Below are 18,125 nucleotides of genomic sequence, written 5' to 3'. Positions count from 1 at the left end.
ATTTACATTTTTACCCAGACAATGCCAACAAAATGGTTTCCTTTATGGTTTGCACGTGTCTGGTTACTCCTTCCTGTGGAATTTTAAGTAGCCGTGGCATAACTACCGGGGGAGCAGGGGATGCAATTGGGCCAAGGTCCGCACCCCCTCAGGGCCCCCGGCAGCTCGCGCGCCACGAATTCCGCCTGTTCCAGGCGTACGGTAGGGGGTGGGGGGAGGGGATGTCCCGGGCCCAGCTGTGCGTCCCGTGCCAGTGCCCGCCTCCCTCTAGTTACGTTGCTGTTAAGTAGGAATGCCTTGAGAACTGACTGGGTTCTGACTGAGCCTCCATCTTGTCCTACTGCCAGTCCAGCCATCTTTCCTACAGCCGCTACTTTGTTGTTCTATTGCCATTATCCCCCCACTAGTGTCGACTAAGGGGCCCAGGGCCCACTGGGCCTGCAGCCTCAGGCTCACTAAATCTTCGGCTGGGGCCTCTCAGAAGGTCACACCCCCCACAACGCGCATACCTTTTTCCTGCATGTCACCATGACCAGGGTTAGAGAGGAAGGTAAGGAAAGGGAGTGCAGGGAGTAGGTCTGGGCTGGCAGGGTCCAAAAGAGACAGGGCCCACCAGTTTTTTCCCGGTTTCCGACCCTGACCCTCACTCTTTTCAACTTTAACTGTTACCCTAAAAGGCTCAGTGGAATAACTATAGAGGAAGCAGACTCTGCAGTCAGGGGCACATGGGGGCCTGGGGCCAGCCTCCTTTATAGTCATTTAAAGGATAAGTAAACCTTTCAAATAAGTGAATGCAAAATTGATGAGAGTGCTATTCTAAGACATTTTGCCATTTACATTCATTATTTATTTTCTTTTTATTCCAAGATATTAAGGGATAATGTGTTGTTAATATGAATGAATTTTGTTCCAACAGCGCCACCTGCTGGTCAGTTTCTGACCAGTCTGACCACCAAGCAGCCTCTTTCTTTCTCCTGACAACTTCCTTGACTACTTGGTGGTCAGACTGGTCAGAAACTGACCAGCAGGTGGCGCTGTTGGAACAAAATTCATTCATATTAACAGCACATGTATCCCTTAATATCTTGGAATAAAAAAAAAAATAATGGATTAAAATTACAAAAATAATTTGAATAGCACTCTCATCAATTTCACATTCACTTATTTTAAATGCTTAATTATCCTTTACATGCTTGAAAATTAACGGACCCAGAGGTGTGACAAGTGGGGGTTGTTATGCTGATGAAAAGGCCCAAATCATCTTATACCCTAGGCCAGTGATCCCCAACCAGTAGCTCGTGAGCAACACATTGCTCTCCAACCCCTTGGTTGTTGCTCCCAGTGGCCTGAAAGCAGGTGCTTATTTTTGAATTCCAGGCTTGGAGGCAAGTTTTAGTTGTATAAAAACCAGATGTACTGTCAAACAGAGCCTCAGTGTAGGTTGACAATCCTCATGGGGGCTACCAAATGGGCAATCACAGCACTCCAGGAACATTTTTCATGCTAGTGTTGCTCCCCAACTCCTTTTACTTCTGAATGTTGCTCATGGGTTCAAAAGGTTGGGGATCCCTGCCCTAGGCCATCATTCCTATCTAGACTTGGACCCCCTAAACCAGTTTTGGATGCAAAAGGCACAACAGGGAGATTTCTCTAAACCCTTCCCCATTCCCAACCTGCCAAAACTGTTGAATTCTACATGACCAAACCCAAGCCTAATTAAGGTCATCCCTAATTAAAACAATTCGTTTGAGACACGGAACCCTGAACTGTCATTGTCTCCCCTTGCAGTGGCTCATTCTCTTTAATCAGATTCCCATCCCTACTACGTGCAGCAAGGAGAGGGTTACCTTTTGCCTTGAGACTGGATCATTGAGGAAACCTTTACAGCTGTGGCCCTCATCTTAAGCATGGCACCTTTACAATAAAGAAACAAAATATTGGAAAAAGAGATGTTGTTGCTAATAACACCCTGCTACTGTGCCTTTTACAGCTTTGCTGTGCTCCCTGCCAGGGCCCTTTTTTTTCTATATATTGTGCCTAGTGCAGCAGTTTTGGGTGGGAGATGTAGTGAACAGTACATACGTAGGGGAGTGCTGGATATGAAATAAACCCAGTCTAAATATAAAATGGTAATACAGTTTTTTTTTGCATATCTTTTGATTAAAGCTATCATTCCTCTGGACTGTTTGACTGGAATCCAAGTTTTTCCATAAAGATAATGGTTTGCTGAGATGAACATGTAATGGAGCAGGCAGGGGTCTAGGGTTCATTTCGCCTACCCTTCAGCAGATAGAGGATTCATTTATTAATGGGATGCCATATTCCAATAAATACCATGCTCTGCGGTGGGAGGATTCTTCTCCCCAGTGAAAGGACAACTAAACTAATTATGTGGAAGTGAAGATTTCCCAGCCCTGTCTGATAATTTAAGCAGCTAATAATCTCCCCCACCCGAGTGACAGCCCTTTCGACAAATCAATATGAGATGTCAGGACCTTGATTAACATGATCTGATGAAGGACTGAGCTTGCAGATGAAGGAGCATTGAAAAAACAGCTTTGATCAGGAGATGAAGATTGCCTTTGCTTTGTTTTAACTGGGAGTAGTTACAGGCAACAGGCGATGGAACTCCATGGTGACTTCTGATATCTTTATACCTTCTCAGAATGAAGAATTTTTTATGGCTCTGTTACCTGTATAACCTGTATAACTGTATAGGCTGAATCATTGTGCCTTTATATGGTTATGGAATCCCTCAGTGACTGCTATTATCCTTATCATATACAGTAGGGGGTACATTATCCCTTATAATACATGAGTGATACTCAGAGTTCCCTGTATAACTCAGCCTGCAGCCTTGTGTCTTTATAAGGTCACAGAACAACCCCTCAGTGACTTCTATTATCCTTATCATTTACAGTAGGGGGTACATTATCCCTTATAATATATGAGTGATACTCAGAGTTCCCTGTATAACTCAGCCTGCAGCCTTGTGCCTTTATATGGTCACAGAACAACCCCTCAGTGACTTCTAATATCCTTATCATTTACAGTAGGGGGTACATTATCCCTTATAATACATGAGTGATACTCAGAGTTCCCTGTATAACTCAGCCTGCAGCCTTGTGTCTTTATAAGGTCACAGAACAACCCCTCAGTGACTTCTATTATCCTTATCATTTACAGTAGGGGGTACATTATCCCTTATAATACATGAGTGATACTCAGAGTTCCCTGTATAACTCAGCCTGCAGCCTTGTGCCTTCATATGGTCACAGAATCCCTCAGTGGCTTCTAAGATCCTTATCAATTACAGTAGGGGTATTTGTATTATTATGCCTTATTGGGCTTTCTATGAGACTTGCTCAAGAAAACTGCATTTTTACTTTTTGTTACATTGTTTCAAGAGTCAGAACCAAAGGAACATAAACGGATGAACGGAAACTGCTCTTCATAACAATTACATTTAATAATAAACTGTAATTTATAGATAAAAAAAAGATTTATATTTTAAAAGTTGCATATTGAAGTCCCCAAATCTTCAGCGATCCGGAGCTTTAACATAACGTGACTTCAGGAGTTTGGATTCGGTTCGGCTGAACTCTACGGAGTTGGTGCTGCCATCAAGTGCCATTTATTTATTAGCTGGGCCAATACCCACCGCGTGGCAGTGCCGACATCCTTGAGATCTCATTTGTATGTTCCGTGGTTCCCCATTCTCCATCTGTCATCTGCTGGTACTTTTGCCATAGCTACACCCAGGCCAGAAATAAACATCAATTTGATTTGCTGAGCTGCTTTTGTGAGCCCACAGATAGATAGGAATCATTAATGCCTTCCTACACACTGCTTGCGGCTCACAGGGGACAAACCATTTCACAGGAGCATGCTATTTTCTGCTAGTAATGGATAACATTTCACAAAAAGATGCTACACTCAGCTGGGTATATTTGGGCCCTCAGGCTTCTAGCTCTTTTAGTACTACAACTCCCATAATCCTCTACCAGAGCAGCACTGGGGGTTTATAGTTCAAAAACCTCTATAGGCAGCTAAGGTATGGCTCCTGGCTGGTATCATACTGACGTAACCAATATGAATCATACAGACTTAAAGGGGTTGTTCACCTTTAAATTAACTTTTAGTAGTATGTAGAGAGGGATATTCTGGGACAATTTGCAATTAGTTTTATTTTTTTACTATTTGTGGCTTTTGAGTTATTTAGTTTTTTTTATTCAGCTGCTCTCCGGTTTGCAATTTCAGCCATCTGGTTGCTAGGGTCCAAATCTCCCTAGCGACCATGCATTGATTTGAATAAGAGACAGGAATGTGAATAGGAGAGGCCTGAGTAGAAAGATGAGCAATAAAAAAGTAACTATAACAAGACGTTTGTGGCCTTACAGAGCATTTGTTTTTAGATGGGGTCAGTGACCCCCTTTTGAAAGCTGAAAAGAGCCAGAAGAAGAAGGCAAATCATTCAAAAACTGTAAAAAAAAAATAAAATAATGAAGACCAATTGAAAAGTTGCTTATAATTGCAACTAACATACTAAAAGTTAAATTAAAGGTGAACCACCCCTTTAACAATATTTAAATTTTAAATAAAAGGGACAATTTAGGCCATGCCCCTGAATTCCCCTAAATTCATGGCCATGATACACCCCATGCATCAAAGTGCCCCCTTCTTTGCTCACACCCCCGATTGCCTGCAATCCCAGACCTTTTGTCACCATGATTGGCTCCCCCACTTATGGTCGAACTGGAATTTTTAGCTTTTTTTTCAGCAGCGATATTGTTGCTAGGGTGCCATTTTCTCCTAGCAACCAGGCCGTGGATTCAATGAAAGACAGGAAATTGAATAGGATGGGCGCTGAATACACAGATAAGGAATAAAAAGTAATTAACAATAAAATTGTAGCCTTACAGAGGGTCGGTGACCCCCATTTGCAACCTGAAAAGAGGCAGTAGAGGAAAGCAAATAAGTCAAAAGTTAAAATGAAGCCAAACTGAAGAGAGAAGGACATTGCAGGAGTAAACATTATCATAAAAAGGCACTACCACTTTAAGAGCAAAACACAACCAACAATTTTAAGAAATCCGGTATTTTCTTACATTGAAATGGTGGTGGCCCTCTACAGATGCGGGTGACTTTTTGTTCTTATTCCTGCCGCCTTTTCTAATTATAAGAGGAACAAAGACTGATGCGCTGCAAAGAGACGAGATGTGAAAATTTCCCCTTTTGTTGGAAGATTCAACAAAACAAATTTGTTTTAAAAAAAGAAAAGGCAAAACTCTCCAAAAGTGTTCAGTTGCTATGGCAACTTTAACAGGTTGGGCATATTATTTGCTGAAAAAATGGCACTGGGTTGATTTGAGTCTTTGCTAATTAACAGAAATAGGTTGTACACTCACTGAAAGGGTTGGTTCACCTTTAAATTTACTTTAAGCATGTTATAGAATGGCCAATTGAAACAGCTTTTCAATCGGTCTTCATTATTTCTTTTTTTTTTAATTCGTTTTTTTTTTTAATTATTTGCCTTTGTCCTCTGACTCTCTCCAGCTTTCAAATGGGGGTCACTGACCCCCATTCTTCATAGGGGTCCCATTCAACTTGTAGGCAGGAACTGCCACCCCTTATTTACACATGGAAGGATTTGGGTTGAGCATGGGTTGGGAATTTTCTGCCAATTATTATATGCTACATTCATTCAAGAGTCAGAGCCAGCAGTGCAGCAGTGAACATGCTCAATTGCAAATAAATTCACAAAATCAATGACCGTTTGTATTAAACGTATATTTTGAAGTTTCTTAGAAAAATAAAAATAATGACTGCAGGTTTGTAAGTTGGCCCTGCTGTGTTTTTTAGGAATAGACCATTTGCCCAAAACATGCCATAGGGAGAATAGTGTTGCTAGGAGATGGGTGCTGCGGGGAGGGGGTTATTTTTATTACTGTAGGATCCAAGTTGCTGTTGCTACAAGGGACTGGTATAAATGTGCACTGAGATATTCCTGCCTGGGATTGTGCCATTATCGATCGCTGGAGATATCGATGTTTCCAGTTCTCGGCTCACAGGTTTACAAACCAATTTGTTCCCTCCCCAAGAATCAGCCGCTCTCCAAGTTCATCAAACTCTCCCAGGAGGGGCATCGCAGTTCAGTGGGAAAATTAACACTTTGCTGTGCACAGGGAGAATTATTGGCTAAGCCTCACAGTGTGTCCTTCCAGGCTCCCCACTGATGGGGGTCACCGACCCCACACTCTCCTCTGATGGATGCCCTTAGGCTAGAGTGCATATCTTGCTGCCAACAAGCAACACCAATATTAAAATTGCATCCCAACTTTTTAAATGAAGGTTGCAATTTTATTCTAATTTATCCGTAAGTGATCAAGTGGATCTTGCCCCTGATTTGGCCGCCTGTATTCTGGGTAATATATTCTGGGTATATAGCAGGGCCTATGGAGACCCTCTGAAAGAAGGTCTCATCAACTCTCACCATTGTGGACCTTGACTGATGGGATTTTCAAACCTGCCCGATCGATATGTGGCCATTGTCTGACAGCTATTGGTAGGGCAGTCAAATTGCCAATTAACTGTCATCTTGGTCTAGACTTGGCTTGTATTGGCATTCTAGCTGAGGAATTGACTCAATGGATACTGCCCCTTGAGAACTTTAAGTTGAAGTCATTGTGATACTAATTTAGCACATAATGCAACATCATTAAAGGCTCATTGCAGCCCACAATCGTAGGTTATTCCCTCTAATGCGGGGTTATCAAAGAAAAGACCATGCAGCATGAAACATGCGGTGTGTGAAGAATAAAATAAAATGGAGTGCAGTTTAACGCCGCTGGTGGGGCTGCCTCCACTTTATTCTGTTTGATTGTTGAGCCTTTATAATGTCTTCCCAATACAAGTGAGGATAGTGGAACCCCAGACCTGATGGGAAGCCTTTAATAACCTGTTCCATAGTGTGAGATACGCAAAGGGGTTACTGCTATTTATTTTAATTATATATTCTTTTATACTAGTCACTGCCCAATAACGTTTAAAGTGTAATCTCCCTAAAAACATATACATACTAGAGTCAGTTTCGTTAGGCACCAGAATCAAACATGGGTCCCCAGCACAGTGGGTTTAGCATTGCTGTCTTGCAGCCCCAGGGTTCTGGGTTTGGTTCTAACTAGGGAACCCCTGGTACCATAAATTTCTTCCCAAAAATGTCCAGGTAGAATCAAGTGATGATGTCTTGCAATTCAGGATTTAGATAGGGACTGTATGGCAATAAAGAAGACGGAATATTAAAGTGTACAAGAAGTTCTCATGGCAGTGAGGATAGGAAGGCTACAGTATATGGCAAAGAAGAGAAGGAAACAGTTTGCTGATATAGATGAGAAAAATCCCATGACCATAAAGAATAGCATCTAGGGAAGCTGTATAGAGATAATGAAGAGTATTAAAATGAATGGCATTTTGAAATCAACTATAGAGTGATGTTTATGGCAAGGGAAAATACAGTTATGTGACCTGCTATCCAGAATGCATGGGACCTGGGGTTTTCTGGATAACAGATCTTTCTGTAATTTGGGTCTTCATACCTTAAGTCTACTAGAAAATCATATAAACATTAAATAAACCCAATAGTCTGGTTTTGCTCCCAGTAAGGATTAATTATATCTCAGTGGATCAAGTGCAAAGTACTGTTAAACATGTAAATTATTTGGATAAAATAGAGTCTATAGGACATGGCCTGTAATTCGGGGCATTCTGGATAATGGGTTTCTGGATAACGGGTCCCATACCTGTACTATAAATAGAGGCTATAGGGCAATAATTAAGAGTATAGAGGGAGGCTGTGTGACAAAAGAAGAAGATGATACTAGAAGGCTGTATGTGATAAAAATGATAGAGAGTGGATATAAGGCAATGAAGTAGAGAAAAGAAGGAGGCTCTTTGGCGATGAATAGGGATTGGCGATTTTTTTTGCCGTGGAAATGACGCCCATAGACTTGTATGGCAGTATGTGTCAAAAAAATTTCGCCGGGCGACAATTTTTTTGAGGCCCATAGTAGGGATGCACCGAATCCACTATTTTGGATTCGGCCGAACCCCCAAAATCCTTCACAAAAGATTCGGCCGAATACCGAACCGAATCCGAACCCTAATTTGCATATGTAAATTAGGGGTGGGAAGGGGAAAACATTTTTTACTTCCTTGTTTTGTGACAAAACGTCACGCAATTTCCCTCCCCGCCCCTAATTTGCATATGCAAATTAGGATTCGGATTCGGTTCGGCCAGGCAGAAGTATTCGGCCAAATCCGAATCCTGGCCGAATCCCGAACCGAATCCTGGATTCGGTGCATCCCTAGCCCATACACTTTAATGGGCATCGGCGACAATTCGCCAGCGGCAAATTTTTGGCGAAACTAAATGGCTCAAATTCACCCTAGTAATGAAGAATAGTATAAAAGAGGGTCATAGGACAATGAAGAGAAGCTATAGAGTCAGTAGCGTAAACAAAAGAAGTGGAAGGTTGTAGATGATGATGGTGGGTACAGAGGGGCTGTATAGTGATATAAAGAAGAAATTATGAAGAGGCTGTAAGGCAATGACGAAGAGTATAAATGGAGGCTGTATGCCAGTAAAGAAAAGTATAAAATGAGGCTGTATGATGAAAACTAGGAAGGGTGACCAAGATGTTGATCATGGTCTATTTTGATCATTAAAAAAAAAATTTTGTCCATTGACTTCAACGCATTTTGGTGAATTGGGGTATTGGGGGCATTTAGAGTATTTACATGGAATTGCCTCTGTGCCACCCTGCTATGAATTCTTAAGGTAGATCTCATGATGGACATCAGGTGGCAAGAGTAGATCCCAAGGTGACAAAGTCTGGGCAACGCTGCTGAATGCCAATAAACAGTACAGACTGCAGAGCAATGAAGGAAATAATAGAGGCCAATCAAGAAGAGCAAATAGGGAGGATGTTTGGTGATGAAAACTAGAATAAAGGGGAAGAGTATTAACAGACTCTGTATGACAACACAGAGAAATAGTAGAGTAAGGCTGAGTGTGATGAAAAATAATACAGGGGGAGTCTGTATGGAAATAAAGAAGGGCATTGAAAGAGGGATTTATAGAAACAGAACAAGAAGGGATAACAACACAGAGGAGTATGAAAGTATATTGAGGGTTGGGGTAGAGATCTATAAATATTAATGAAAAGAAATTCAGTATATATCAGTGATTAACATAGGGGGATTGAAGCAGGGGTCCTGTGGGACATGAAATGTGCCCATTGTTTTAATTGAAAATATACAGCGTATGATTTTATTTTTTGCATGAGTTACTCTTTTCCGTTTTAACATGGAATTCAATAATCACTGACCCCCATTCTTCATAGGGGTCCCATTCAACTTGTAGGCAGGAACTGCCACCCCTTATTTACACATGGAAGGATTTGGGTTGAGCATGGGTTGGGAATTTTCTGCCAATTATTATATGCTACATTCATTCAAGAGTCAGAGCCAGCAGTGCAGCAGTGAACATGCTCAATTGCAAATAAATTCACAAAATCAATGACCGTTTGTATTAAACGTATATTTTGAAGTTTCTTAGAAAAATAAAAATAATGACTGCAGGTTTGTAAGTTGGCCCTGCTGTGTTTTTTAGGAATAGACCATTTGCCCAAAACATGCCATAGGGAGAATAGTGTTGCTAGGAGATGGGTGCTGCGGGGAGGGGGTTATTTTTATTACTGTAGGATCCAAGTTGCTGTTGCTACAAGGGACTGGTATAAATGTGCACTGAGATATTCCTGCCTGGGATTGTGCCATTATCGATCGCTGGAGATATCGATGTTTCCAGTTCTCGGCTCACAGGTTTACAAACCAATTTGTTCCCTCCCCAAGAATCAGCCGCTCTCCAAGTTCATCAAACTCTCCCAGGAGGGGCATCGCAGTTCAGTGGGAAAATTAACACTTTGCTGTGCACAGGGAGAATTATTGGCTAAGCCTCACAGTGTGTCCTTCCAGGCTCCCCACTGATGGGGGTCACCGACCCCACACTCTCCTCTGATGGATGCCCTTAGGCTAGAGTGCATATCTTGCTGCCAACAAGCAACACCAATATTAAAATTGCATCCCAACTTTTTAAATGAAGGTTGCAATTTTATTCTAATTTATCCGTAAGTGATCAAGTGGATCTTGCCCCTGATTTGGCCGCCTGTATTCTGGGTAATATATTCTGGGTATATAGCAGGGCCTATGGAGACCCTCTGAAAGAAGGTCTCATCAACTCTCACCATTGTGGACCTTGACTGATGGGATTTTCAAACCTGCCCGATCGATATGTGGCCATTGTCTGACAGCTATTGGTAGGGCAGTCAAATTGCCAATTAACTGTCATCTTGGTCTAGACTTGGCTTGTATTGGCATTCTAGCTGAGGAATTGACTCAATGGATACTGCCCCTTGAGAACTTTAAGTTGAAGTCATTGTGATACTAATTTAGCACATAATGCAACATCATTAAAGGCTCATTGCAGCCCACAATCGTAGGTTATTCCCTCTAATGCGGGGTTATCAAAGAAAAGACCATGCAGCATGAAACATGCGGTGTGTGAAGAATAAAATAAAATGGAGTGCAGTTTAACGCCGCTGGTGGGGCTGCCTCCACTTTATTCTGTTTGATTGTTGAGCCTTTATAATGTCTTCCCAATACAAGTGAGGATAGTGGAACCCCAGACCTGATGGGAAGCCTTTAATAACCTGTTCCATAGTGTGAGATACGCAAAGGGGTTACTGCTATTTATTTTAATTATATATTCTTTTATACTAGTCACTGCCCAATAACGTTTAAAGTGTAATCTCCCTAAAAACATATACATACTAGAGTCAGTTTCGTTAGGCACCAGAATCAAACATGGGTCCCCAGCACAGTGGGTTTAGCATTGCTGTCTTGCAGCCCCAGGGTTCTGGGTTTGGTTCTAACTAGGAAACCCCTGGTACCATAAGTTTCTTCCCAAAAATGTCCAGGCAGGTTAGAATCAAGTGATGATGTCTTGCAATTCAGGATTTAGATAGGGACTGTATGGCAATAAAGAAGACGGAATATTAAAGTGTACAAGAAGTTCTCATGGCAGTGAGGATAGGAAGGCTACAGTATATGGCAAAGAAGAGAAGGAAACAGTTTGCTGATATAGATGAGAAAAATCCCATGACCATAAAGAATAGCATCTAGGGAAGCTGTATAGAGATAATGAAGAGTATTAAAATGAATGGCATTTTGAAATCAACTATAGAGTGATGTTTATGGCAAGGGAAAATACAGTTATGTGACCTGCTATCCAGAATGCATGGGACCTGGGGTTTTCTGGATAACAGATCTTTCTGTAATTTGGGTCTTCATACCTTAAGTCTACTAGAAAATCATATAAACATTAAATAAACCCAATAGTCTGGTTTTGCTCCCAGTAAGGATTAATTATATCTCAGTGGATCAAGTGCAAAGTACTGTTAAACATGTAAATTATTTGGATAAAATAGAGTCTATAGGACATGGCCTGTAATTCGGGGCATTCTGGATAATGGGTTTCTGGATAACGGGTCCCATACCTGTACTATAAATAGAGGCTATAGGGCAATAATTAAGAGTATAGAGGGAGGCTGTGTGACAAAAGAAGAAGATGATACTAGAAGGCTGTATGTGATAAAAATGATAGAGAGTGGATATAAGGCAATGAAGTAGAGAAAAGAAGGAGGCTCTTTGGCGATGAATAGGGATTGGCGATTTTTTTTGCCGTGGAAATGACGCCCATAGACTTGTATGGCAGTATGTGTCAAAAAAATTTCGCCGGGCGACAATTTTTTTGAGGCCCATAGTAGGGATGCACCGAATCCACTATTTTGGATTCGGCCGAACCCCCAAAATCCTTCACAAAAGATTCGGCCGAATACCGAACCGAATCCGAACCCTAATTTGCATATGTAAATTAGGGGTGGGAAGGGGAAAACATTTTTTACTTCCTTGTTTTGTGACAAAACGTCACGCAATTTCCCTCCCCGCCCCTAATTTGCATATGCAAATTAGGATTCGGATTCGGTTCGGCCAGGCAGAAGTATTCGGCCAAATCCGAATCCTGGCCGAATCCCGAACCGAATCCTGGATTCGGTGCATCCCTAGCCCATACACTTTAATGGGCATCGGCGACAATTCGCCAGCGGCAAATTTTTGGCGAAACTAAATGGCTCAAATTCACCCTAGTAATGAAGAATAGTATAAAAGAGGGTCATAGGACAATGAAGAGAAGCTATAGAGTCAGTAGCGTAAACAAAAGAAGTGGAAGGTTGTAGATGATGATGGTGGGTACAGAGGGGCTGTATAGTGATATAAAGAAGAAATTATGAAGAGGCTGTAAGGCAATGACGAAGAGTATAAATGGAGGCTGTATGCCAGTAAAGAAAAGTATAAAATGAGGCTGTATGATGAAAACTAGGAAGGGTGACCAAGATGTTGATCATGGTCTATTTTGATCATTAAAAAAAAAAATTTTGTCCATTGACTTCAACGCATTTTGGTGAATTGGGGTATTGGGGGCATTTAGAGTATTTACATGGAATTGCCTCTGTGCCACCCTGCTATGAATTCTTAAGGTAGATCTCATGATGGACATCAGGTGGCAAGAGTAGATCCCAAGGTGACAAAGTCTGGGCAACCCTGCTGAATGCCAATAAACAGTACAGACTGCAGAGCAATGAAGGAAATAATAGAGGCCAATCAAGAAGAGCAAATAGGGAGGATGTTTGGTGATGAAAACTAGAATAAAGGGGAAGAGTATTAACAGACTCTGTATGACAACACAGAGAAATAGTAGAGTAAGGCTGAGTGTGATGAGAAATAATACAGGGGGAGTCTGTATGGAAATAAAGAAGGGCATTGAAAGAGGGATTTATAGAAACAGAACAAGAAGGGATAACAACACAGAGGAGTATGAAAGTATATTGAGGGTTGGGGTAGAGATCTATAAATATTAATGAAAAGAAATTCAGTATATATCAGTGATTAACATAGGGGGATTGAAGCAGGGGTCCTGTGGGACATGAAATGTGCCCATTGTTTTAATTGAAAATATACAGCGTATGATTTTATTTTTTGCATGAGTTACTCTTTTCCGTTTTAACATGGAATTCAATAAAATGTTGAAGAATGTTTATTCTGGTGACTGTATGTTGCAGACCACGTGAGGTCAGTTGATGTTCTTGCAGTTGCAGCTAATATTATTGGCCCAAAAACTGCCAGTAAAGGGGCCTATCTCTTTCATATCAACTCAATGAGGCAAGAGGGGCTTTGTGTTCATCTCAGAGTCTTTTGCTTGTTACTTTTCTTGTTCTTGGGAGAGCTGGGTGTAATTATGGGCTGCCTGTTATTAGCAGCACTGGGGATGCTGAGCTTCATTCCCCCCTGTTCTTGACCGTTGGTTCATGTATAATCAGCTCATGCACAGCTGCTTGTGATCAATGTGTGGGAGGGTTAGAGATGAGCACATTTACACCAGTGATCTGCCTGCTGCCTACTCACTGGGAACATGGCAGGAGAAACGTCTTCATTATCTCTATTAAATGTAGAGACCCTTCCCTGGCTAAATCCACCCACCTCTTCCCCCCAGCACTGCCATAGCCCTGATTCTAACTGCTGTCATTTGTTATCCATTCAACATGGAGTGTATAAAGAACAACATTTCCATCAGCATCTGTGTGTTTAGATTATATTTTGAATATAAAGGGGTTCAAGGTATGAGATCCTAAAAGCATTATAGTAGGGTCATGTAGTCACCAGCTGTGGGTGGGACAGTGACTGTGGGGTAGCAGGTATAGTAGGGAGAGATGGTGTCTATAGTAACAGTGGATAATAGTCTCTGGGAAGGGAGTGTGACTGTGGGATAGCAGGTATAGTAGGGAGAGATGGTGCCTATAGTAACAGTGGATAATAGTCTCTGGGAAGGGAGTGTGACTGTGGGATAGCAGGTATAGTAGGGAGAGATGGTGTCTATAGTAACAGTGGATAATAGTCTCTGGGAAGGGAGTGTGACTGTGGGATAGCAGGTATAGTAGGGAGAGATGGTGTCTATAGTAACAGTGGATAATAGTCTCTGGGAAGGGAGTGTGACTGTGGGATAGCAGGTATAGTAGGGAGAGATGGTGCCTATAGTAACAGTGGATAATAGTCTCTGGGAAGGGAGTGTGACTGTGGGATAGCAGGTATAGTAGGGAGAGATGGTGCCTATAGTAACAGTGGATAATAGTCTCTGGGAAGGGAGTGTGACTGTGGGATAGCAGGTATAGTAGGGAGAGATGGTGTCTATAGTAACAGTGGATAATAGTCTCTGGGAAGGGAGTGTGACTGTGGGATAGCAGGTATAGTAGGGAGAGATGGTGCCTATAGTAACAGTGGATAATAGTCTCTGGGAAGGGAGTGTGACTGTGGGATAGCAGGTATAGTAGGGAGAGATGGTGTCTATAGTAACAGTGGATAATAGTCTCTGGGAAGGGAGTGTGACTGTGGGATAGCAGGTATAGTAGGGAGAGATGGTGCCTATAGTAACAGTGGATAATAGTCTCTGGGAAGGGAGTGTGACTGTGGGATAGCAGGTATAGTAGGGAGAGATGGTGTCTATAGTAACAGTGGATAATAGTCTCTGGGAAGGGAGTGTGACTGTGGGATAGCAGGTATAGTAGGGAGAGATGGTGTCTATAGTAACAGTGGATAATAGTCTCTGGGAAGTGACTGGGGCTGTGGGATAGCAGGTATAAAAGGAGAGTTAATGCTTATAGCAGCAGATACACATGATCAGGTTGTTGGAGGTTCCTAAGTTCAGCTAAAAAGTCATGCTATGGTTTAGTTATTTTTTTTTTTATAAAATATGTGGCCCTGGGTCCTACTTCCATGAAAGTTGGCTACAACAGGAAGATATTTACAAATGTTATGAATGTTGTGAGGTTTATCTGCCTTCTTGACCATTAGAAACATATTTCCCTTTATTTCATTACCTCTAAATATTGATTTTAAGTTGGACATTCCTTAAAGAGCCCCCAGCAGATGAATGAAGCCCGCCATAAGGAATTACAGATCCTGGGCGACTGTGTTGTAACTGTACTTAAATGACTCTCATTCATTTCAGGCCTGTTTGTTCCCATTACAGTCATTTCCGTGTCACAGCCCGTTAAGTGGATCCAATTGCTTTGAATTTCGGAATCGGCTTTGTATGACCTTGGCAATTCCAATATAATGTATTGAAATGGCCAGATTTCCCTCTCTGCAGCTAAAAAATGCACAGTGCGGTGCTGAGATCACTCTTGCATTGCTTTTAATAAGCACCTGGTTAAAGGGGAAGCTAACCTACCAGAACACTGTCCCTTAAGCCAAATGATGCTAGTCTAGTTTTCCAAGGCATTGAGATTACTGGGCAATATCTGCATGCCAATATGACTGTGATTAAACATCACAATGGGGATATAGTGCTTTTTAGGTGTTCAGAACTAGAAAAGTCCAGCAGAGCAGAGCCAATAGAATACAGTTATAAAACTTTTATAAAAACGAAGCTTACATTGCCTATAGTGATTCAGCCCCTAAATTGGGGCCCCCATGCAATAACAACTAGCGGGCAAGGCCTGGAACCTGTCCCATATGTGCAATGCTGGTTATGTGGTTAAGGATAATGTCACTCTGTATGTATATAATAGTCATGAGCCAGACGTTCTGGCAAAAAGGATCAAAGACAATTTTCCAGCTCCCAACTAATAAAGTCCTAGACCAGTCTGCGGTCTGTGCAACTATTTGACCACTTATGCATTTAATGGAAATGAGTAAATGTGTGGTATTGAGCACCAGAAGCTGAATTTGTCTTTGGGACTGCTGCTTCCAATGGGGATCAGATAGGACCTGTGCAGCCACTGGGACAGAATGTTCTGTTATACAGATAGCTAGAATCTCAGCTGCCATAAAGCAGGACAGGACTGCTGCTTACAATGGGGATCAGATAGGATCTGTGCAGCCACTGGGACAGAATGTTCTGTTATACAGATAGCTAGAATCTCAGCTGCCATAAAGCAGGACAGGACTGTTGCTTACAATGGGGATCAGATAGGATCTGTGCAGCCACTGGCAGAATCTCAGCTGCCATAAAGCAGGGCAGGACTGCAGCTTATAACGGGGATCAGATAGGGATCTGTGCAGCCACTGGGACAGAATGCTCTGTTATACAGATAGCTAGAATCTCAGCTGCCATAAAGCAGGGCAGGACTGTTGCTTACAATGGGGATCAGATAGGATCTGTGCAGCCACTGGGACAGAATGCTCTGTTATACAGATAGCTAGAATCTCAGCTGCCATAAAGCAGGACAGGACTGCTGCTTCCAATGGGGATCAGATAGGATCTGTGCAGCCACTGGGACAGAATGTTCTGTTATACAGATAGCTAGAATCTCAGCTCCCATAAAGCAGAGCAGGACTGCTGCTTACAATGGGGATCAGATAGGATCTGTGCAGCCACTGGGACAGAATGTTCTGTTATACAGATAGCTAGAATCTCAGCTCCCATAAAGCAGAGCAGGACTGCTGCTTCCAGCGGGGATTATTGTGCCACTGCAACTGTCTCTGAAAACCAGTGTAGCTGCAGTTGGACATGGTCAGCTGTTGACAACTGACAGTATATGGGACAGAAAATAAAGACCAAATGCAAATATACACTGTTTTCTAGTTAATGATGTATGTGTGTGAACGTCACCTTTAATGGGAAGCTGTGTCAAGTCAATTAAGATTAATGTAATTTCTGCTGATCCAAGAAATAGTAATATAATGGTCTGTGAGGGCAGAGAAACTTCAATAATGATAACAATAAGGGCAGGGTCCATAAATAGGTAATGTTTTTCTGTAGGACAGGGCAAAGTGGGCATTTATAGAAAGACATGGCAAAAATCAATTCTATTATCTTATCCCATAAATAACGAGAGGGAATATAGACTGGGATCCACTGAGAAATGATATGGCGTTTATACAAAAGTCAACAAATACTCTGAAATCCATCATACAAGACATAGATCTATGAGGCAATGAAACCAAAATCCATAATAAAGTGAAAAGAGAAAGAAGAATGGAAAAATAAAGAGGGGGGAGTAACAGAAATTATGGAATATAATGGGGCCACTGGACAGGCAGAGAGGAATGGCTTGTGACAACAAAGTCCCCAGTGCTGAAACAAGTTATAAGGTGGATTTATATATTATCAGTGGTTAAATCATGCTGGGAGTTGTAGTTCAGCATCATAAGAGATAAATCCTTAAAGGGCATCTGTTGGCTAAATATATTGTCCCCAACCAAAGTTGTGCGGTCCGGTTGGGGGTAACGATAGTTTAATTTAAAAAATTGCCCCCTGCCAGCGATAGGCCACCCGCACCGGGAAGGAACCCCAGATGTGAGCAGTCATGTTGGGACACGCGTGATAAATGGATTAATGAGCGAATGCTGCAACTTCCTCAGACTCTGACACGGCCACTCATACTCCCTCCCACTGTGAGTGGCCTAGTGCTGGCAGGGGGAAATTAAAAAAAACAAAACATTACTGTTACCCCCATGGAGTGCGGGTAGAACAACCCCTCAGTGAGTTGTAATAACCTTACTATTTACAGTAGAAAGTACATTATCCCTTATAATACATGAGTGATACTCAGAGTTCCCTGTATAACTCAGCCTGCAGCCTTGTGCCTTTATATGGTCACAGAACAACCCCTCAGTGACTTCTAATATCCTTATCATTTACAGTAGGGGGTACATTATCCCTTATAATACATGAGTGATACTCAGAGTTCCCTGTATAACTCAGCGTGCAGCCTTGTGCCTTTATATGGTCACAGAACAATCCCTCAGTGACTTCTAATATCCTTATCATTTACAGTAGGGGTACATTATCCCTTATAATACATGAGTGATACTCAGAGTTCCCTGTATAACTCAGCCTGCAGCCTTGTGCCTTTATATGGTCACAGAACAACCCCTCTGTGACTTCTATTATCCTTATCATTTACAGTAGGGGGTACATTATCCCTTATAATACATGAGTGATACTCAGAGTT

The 18,125-nt window shown here is 41.9% G+C and overlaps 1 protein-coding gene across 1 annotated transcript in view; it reads left to right on the top strand.

Annotated features, from left to right (window-relative positions):
* The window catches only part of cacna1c.S (calcium channel, voltage-dependent, L type, alpha 1C subunit S homeolog), a 233,288-nt gene that overhangs the window by 10,765 nt on the left and 204,398 nt on the right, over nucleotides 1–18,125 (top strand). The window lies entirely within an intron of this gene.

The sequence above is a fragment of the Xenopus laevis genome, chromosome 3S (assembly GCF_017654675.1).
Source record: "Xenopus laevis strain J_2021 chromosome 3S, Xenopus_laevis_v10.1, whole genome shotgun sequence".
Taxonomy (NCBI): domain Eukaryota; kingdom Metazoa; phylum Chordata; class Amphibia; order Anura; family Pipidae; genus Xenopus; species Xenopus laevis.
This window is presented reverse-complemented; position numbering and strand designations above follow the sequence as displayed.